The sequence below is a fragment of the Urocampus carinirostris genome, chromosome 15, assembly GCF_059441175.1.
Source record: "Urocampus carinirostris isolate Australia breed hairy pipefish chromosome 15, RoL_Ucar_1.0, whole genome shotgun sequence".
NCBI lineage: Eukaryota > Metazoa > Chordata > Actinopteri > Syngnathiformes > Syngnathidae > Urocampus > Urocampus carinirostris.
Genome location: NC_142363.1, coordinates 33813403 through 33820836, shown reverse-complemented (window position 1 = coordinate 33820836; position 7434 = coordinate 33813403).

The following is a 7434-nucleotide window of genomic DNA, read 5'->3' as shown; positions in this document are numbered from 1 at the left end:
ACAGGACCCACTTGCGTTATGTTTCTCTCAGTTTTATCGGGAAAAATGAAAGGGTTGCACCCACAATCCAGTGATCGCTGGTCGCGGGAAGCAGGTCGCTCTGAGGTGGGACTTCCTTGGCAAGCGATGGCGGTGTCGGGAACAGAAAAAACACAAACTAGCCCTAACTGAACAAAACATGAAAGTAAGACAATATATGTTGGAGACCCCTGCTCTAACTGAACAAAACATGAAACCAAGACGATGCAGATCATGCGGATATAACAATGCGAGTCCCAAGATGATGAGACCAGGAAACATCATTTCGGAACACAAACTAGCCTTAACTGAACAAAACATGAAAGGAAGACAATGCAAAATATGTTGGAGACCCCTGCTCTAACTGAACAAAACATGAAACTAAGACGATGCAGATCATGTGGATATACCAGTGCGAGTCCCAAGATAATGAGACCAGGAAACATCATTTTGGAACACGAACTGGCCCTAACTGAACAAAACATGAAGTAAGACAATGAAAGATATGTTGGAGACCCCTGCCCTAACTGAACAAAACATTAAACTAAGACAATGCAGATCAAGTGGCTATAACAATGCGAGTCCCGAGATGATGAGACCAGGAAACATCATTTTGGAACACAAACTGGCCCTAACTGAACAAAACATGAAAGTGAGACGATGCAGATCATGTGGATATAACAATCTGAGTCCCAAGATGATGAGACCAGGAAACATACTTTTGGAACATGAACTGACCCTAACTGAACAAAACATAAAGGAAGACGATATAACAATGCGAGTCCCAAGATGATGAGACCAAGAAACATCATTTTGGAACACAAACTGGCCCTAACTGAACAAAACATGAAAGTGAGACGATGCAGATCATGTGGATATAACAATCCGAGTCCCAAGATGATGAGACCAGGAAACATACTTTTGGAACATGAACTGACCCTAACTGAACAAAACATGAAAGTAAGACGATACAACAATGCAAGTCCTGAGATGATGAGACCAGGAAACATACTTTTGGAACATGAACTGACCCTAACTGAACAAAACATGAAAGTAAGACGATATAACAACGCGAGTCCAAAGATGATGAGACCAGGAAACATCATTTTGGAACACGAACTGACCCTAACTGAACAAAACATGAAAGTGAGTCAATGCAAGATATGTTGGAGACCCCTGCTCTAACTGAACAAAACATGAAACTAAGACGATACAGATCATGTGGATATAACAATGCGAGTCCCAAGATGATGAGACCAGGAAACATCATTTTGGAACACAAACTTGCCCTAACTGAACAAAACATGAAAGTTAGACAATGAAAGATATGTTGGAGACCCCTTCTCTAACTGAACAAAACATGAAACTAAGACGATGCAGATCATGTGGCTATAACAATCCGAGTCCCGAGATGATGAGACCAGGAAACATCATTTTGGAACACGAACTGGCCCTAACTGAACAAAACATGAAAGTAAGACAATGCAAGATATGTTGGAGACCCCTGCCCTAACTGAACAAAACATGAAACTAAGACAATGCAGATCAAGTGGCTATAACAATGCGAGTCCCGAGATGATGAGACCAGGAAACATAATTTTGGAACACAAACTGGCCCTAACTGAACAAAACATGAAAGTGAGACGTTGCAGATCATGTGGATATAACAATCTGAGTCCCAAGATGATGAGACCAGGAAACATACTTTTGGAACACGAACTGATCCTAACTGAACAAAACATGAAAGTGAGTCAATGCAAGATATGTTGGAGACCCCTGCTCTAACTGAACAAAACATGAAACTAAGACAATGCAGATCATGTGGATATATCAATGCGAGTCCCAAGATGATCAGACCAGGAAAAAACATTTTGGAACACAAACTGGCCCTAACTAAACAAAACATGAAAGTAAGACAATGCAGGATATGTTGGGACACTCACTGGCTCTAACTGAACAAAACATGAAACTAAGACGATATAACAATGTGAGTCCCAAGTTGATGAGACCAGGAAACATAATTTCGGAACACGAACTGGCCCTAACTGAACAAAACATGAATGTTGAGGGGTAGGTTTATTTTTTCCGATCGGACCCAAAGGAGGAAGTCGTAACAATACTTGGAATCCCTCCAAACCCCAAAGGGCCTCCTCCGTATAATCCTCCCCAGCTCATCTGGGAACCAAAACACTCTCCTCCCCCCATATGAAGAGACACATTGTGCTTGGATTATTTGATAGTTTTCAGATGTGGAGGTGAAGGGGGGAAACGGGAACGGGAGGGGATCAGGATTCACAGACAGTAGGGGAAGGGCGGGGTCCGGTACGGGTCAGGAGATGCGACCCCTGCAAACGATGCCGGCCGGCTCACAAATTTGTTGACTCCTCGGATTCAAAGATGGCCGCCGGATTTTGTTAAAATGCTAGGCGGAAGGAAGACCTGAAGGGCGGCGCTAGTGGGTCTATTTTCCCTTAATGAGGCCTTCATTCATTGGATGGTCAGGGAGATACTGGAATTGATTTGTTTTTGAATATCTTTCTCTCTGTCTGTCTCTTTCTCTCTGTCTCTCTCTCTCTCACTCTCTCTCTCTGGCCATCTGAATTTTACAATTGTTGCCTATCTTTGTCCATTGCTCTTCCTCTCTATTCATCTATTCCTCTCCATCTATCCTTCTCTTTCTCTTTCTTTCTCCCTTTCTTTCTCTCTGTCCCTTTCTCTCTCTCTCTCTCTCTCTCTCTCTCTCTCTGTCTCTCTCTCACCTGTTTTTTTCCTCACTTAATCCATTGCTCTTCCTGTCTATTCATCTATCCCTCTCTGTCTATCCTTCTCTCGCTGTGTCTTTTTCCTTTTCTCTCACCCTTTCTCTCCCTCACTCCCTCTCTCTCTCTCTTTCCTTTCTCGCCCGCCATGTCATTGCTACCCCTGTCTATTCATCTATCTCTCTTCAATGATCCCTTTCTCTTTCTCTCTCTTCCTCCCTCTCTCTCTCTGTCTCTCTCTCTCTTTCTCTCACCCGTTTTTTTCCTCACTTTATCCATTGCTCTCCCTGTCTATTCATCTATCCCTCTCCATCTATCATTCTCTCTCTCTGTCTTTCTCCCTTTCTTTCTCTCTGTCTCTTTCTCTATCTCCATCTACCTATCTATATACTGTACATATTTTCTCTCTCCCTCCATCTATCTATCTATCTATCTATCTATTAATTTATCTTTCTATCTATATACTGTTCATATGTTCTCTCTCCTTCCATCTATCTATCTATCTATCTATCTATCTATCTATCTATCTATCTATCTATCTATCTATCCATCTATCTATCTATCTATCCATCTATCACTCTTTCTATCTATACACTGTACATATTTTCTCTCTCCCTCCATCTATCTATCTATCAATCTATTAATTTATTTTTCTATCTATATACTGTACATATTTTCTCCCTCCTTCCATTATCTATCTATCTATCTATCTATCTATCTATCTATCTATCCATCCATCTATCACTCTTTCTATCTATACACTGTACATATTTTCTCTCTCCCTCCATCTATCTATCTATCTATCTATCTATCCGTCTATCACTCTTTTTATCTATATACTGTGCATAGTTTTCTCTCTCCCTCTATCCCTCCCGTCACTATCCAGGTATTTCTCTCTCTCTCTCTCTCTCTCTCTCTCTCTCTCTCTCTCTCTCTCTCTCTCTCTCTCTCTCTCTCTCTCTCTCTCTCTCTCTCTCTCCCTTTGCCTCTCTCTCTCTTAGCTTGTCCGAATTTCCGCTCTAATAGACATCTTTTCAATATCCTTTCTTCCCCAACTCCCACTTTTTTTTAAAGATGTCTCTGGGATGGGACCTCGTCCTCTTTTTAACGTCTTTCCAACCCCTTTTAGCCGGGGCGGCCCGGTGTCGTGGAAGAGTCAAGAAGAAAGGCGGGGCAAAAACCGGCGGGGGGAATTTGAAAGAAAAAGCAGGACAGCGTGACCGTGAAAAAGAAACGATCCCGTCGGGGTCCCGTGCTAGCGCAGGACCGCCGATTGGTAGGAGGAGGGGGCCACGTTGGCCCCTGAATGGCGCTTTTGTTCTGACCCTACGGACGACTTTCCAGTTTTCCCACACGCCAGAGCGACTCGCTAACGGGAATCATTTGAAATAAATAATAACGGATAAAAGGGATCGCCCCCGTACGCTGCGTCACGCGTGACTCATCGCTAGCGCCGTGTAAACTTCACAGCGAGGCTAGCTTGTAAATTCACGCCGCGCGCTTGAAATAGCTCGGCCTCCTCGCCCCGGTCCACGCGTTGAGAAAATGACTCAATCGCTGGAAAATGAAAGAGACACCCGTCTATACCTCTTAATTCTGCTTTTTCGGTTGTTTATTTTCTCCAGACGTCTTTTAGCAGTCGGATTTCGGGCTAAATCTTGACGAAATAGACGTCTAGGATGGGAAACGGCCAGAACGGAATCAGGACCCAAATGCGTAGCGTTAACCAGGGTTGGGTAGGGTTACTTTAACTGGATTACTTTCAATGACTTTTGGATGACTCCGATACCAAATATGCTAATAAAAGACAAAAGAAACTAAATAGGAATAAAATGATGACTCACAACACGTGGTAAGCTTTCTCTCCTGGCTTTGATCTCCGGCAAAACGAACATCAAATGCCACAGAAACAAAATGAAAATAAATCCAAACAGCTTGCCAACATCATTTTTGCCGTTCCATGTGTTCCGTTACTCCCCAAGCCTGCACAAACTTGAGTCATTTGATTCCTATTTAGTTTCTTTTGTCTTTTATTAGCATAGTTGGTATTGGAGTAATCCAAATGTAATTGAAAGTAATCCAGTTAATGTAACCCTACCCAACCCTGGCGTTAACCACAAGTTTATTGATAGAAAGAGGAAGGGCAGTGCCCGCGATCCGCTGCTCGCTTGACGCGGGAGATGGCGGTGTCAAGGACGGAAAAAAACGGTCAATAGCCGGGACTGAAGAGCAAAAACGTGGTCGGGATCAAAAACGGGTCGTAAACTGGGATGGGAGAGCAAACATGGTCAAAAACAGGTCAAAGTCGGAGACAAACGAAGAGATCAGGAACAGACGGGTGCAAAAACAGGTGCAAAAAGCGGGACCGACGGGAGTCAGAGTCAAAATGCTTGCCTTGTAGAAACAGAGGTTTGCTGACAGACTGACAAAAGGAGAGTGAAAGGACTGGGCTTGAAAAAAGACAGGGAACCAATCAGATAGCCCGCAGCCGTTGGCGCCAAATGAGCGGGCACAGGTGATCCAAATTAGTCATCATGACAAATTTAGTCCCAAAATAGTCGTTACTGTATCTAATGTGGTCCAAAAGTAACCCCTGTTATCTTGATGGGCTCTCCCGTCCCAGCTTACGACCCATTTTTGATCCCGACTACGTCTACTCTCCCGACCTGGCTTACGACTCGTTTCTGATTCCGACAACGTTTTTGCTCTCCTTTCCCGGCTATCGACCTTTTTTTCCGTCCCTGACGCCGCCATCGCTCGCTACGGAAGCTCCACTTCCGTGTTCGGATCACAGTCCGAATCCGAAAGCGACATCCTTCCCGCGTCCAGTGAACACCGGGTCGTGGGGGAAGCCCTTCCTCTTTCTTACAATAAAACTTGTGGTAAACGTCACGCAATTGGGTCCTGTTTCCGTTCTGGTCTTGACATCATTACAATCATATTTATCAAGTATTTAAAATTAACACATGACGTCGTCTTACCTTTAAGTGAAAAAGGATTTAATTTCATTACATTTAAAGCAGGGGTGTCAAACTCATTTCAGCTGGGGGCCACATGCTGGTAGAAAAAATCTCACAGGGGCCAGAGTAGTAGGTTTAAGAGACAAAGAGAGAGAACAGAGTGTGTGTGAGAGAAAGAGAGAGAAACAGAACCCGAGAAAAAAAGGGAAACAAGTGAAAACGAATAGAGATGCAAAAAGAATGAGAAAGAATTGAAGAAAGAAAGAAAGTAAGAGAGGGGGATAGATTAAACAAATGAAAAAAACAGAAAAAGACAGAACGAAAGACAGAGAAAAGGAGTAAGCATGAAAAAAGAAAGTAAATGAGTGAGGAAGAGAGAGAGAGAGAAATAAAAATGATTAAGAGAGAAAGACAAAATAACAGTGAAAAATAGAAAGAGAGATGGTGAGATATAAGTAAAAAAAGAGAGAATAAAAGAGAGTAAGAGAGGGAGTTGAGGAGAGTGAGAAAAAGAGAAAAAAAGAAAGAGATCGAGAAAAAACAGAGAGGGTGAATGGGAAAAAAAAGAAAGAAAGAGAAACAAGAGAGAGAGAAATAAATACATGTACAGTGTCTTTGGCAACATCAAGTTGTCATATTTCAACCTGCAGCTTGTTTTTCTCTTGCGCTTCTCTGAGTGTTGTGTCACGGGCCGGATTAAAACCCTTGGCGGGCCTGATCCGGCTCCCGGGCCGCCTGTTTGACACCTGTGATTTAAAGGCAATTGTCATATTTATTTATTTAAAACAAGCGTTAAGGGAGAAAAATGCGGGTTCTTGTAAGCTTGAATTTACAGATTTGTCACTCAAGGTTGAATCACACGCTTACCCTTAATGTAAAGCAGGGGTGTCAAACTCATTTTAACTCGGGGGCCACACGTTAGAACAATCATTCTGTCGGGGGCCGGACTAGTAGATTAAAGAGAAAGAAAGAGAGAGATAAAGAAATAAGAGAAAGAGGGAGGGAAAAGGAGAGAGGGCAGGACAAAGAAAGAGAGAGCGGGAGAGAGCGTGAGAAACAAAAGATAAAAAGTCGTGACAGAAGGGGAAAAGAAAGGAGCGGAAGAAAAAAATCCAAAGAGAAATAGAAAGACAGAAGGAGAGAAAAGGGAAAAGAAAACGCGAAGGGTATGAAGAGAGAAAGAAAAAAGAGATAAAGGGAAGTTAGAGCAAAAGAAGTTAAAAAGACACAGAGAGAGAAAGAGTCAAAGAGCAACAAAAGAAGAGAAAAAGAGAGACACAGAGAGTGAAAGAGACAGAGACAGAGAGTGGAAGAAAAGGCGTGGAAAAGAGGGAGAGAGAGAGAAAGAGAGAGAAAAAGAAATACAAGTACAGTGTCTTTGTTCGAGGCACCTTTCTTTGGCAACATCAAATTGACATATTTCAACCTGCAGCTTGTTTTTCTCTTGCGCTTCTCTGAGTGTTGTCAGCGGGCCAGATTCAATCCCTTAGCGGGCCTGATCTGGCCCGCGGGCCGCCTGTTTGACACCTGTGATGTAAAGGTTGCATGTCGATTTCAGCACCGGCAAGTAGCCATTTTGTAATCTCAGTCCAACTCGATTTTTGTTTTTCTTTTCTTAATCAATGTAATTAAGACGATCAGACATCAACTGAACTCAGAATCTGTGTGCGAAAATCACAGAAATCTAGTTTGGCGAT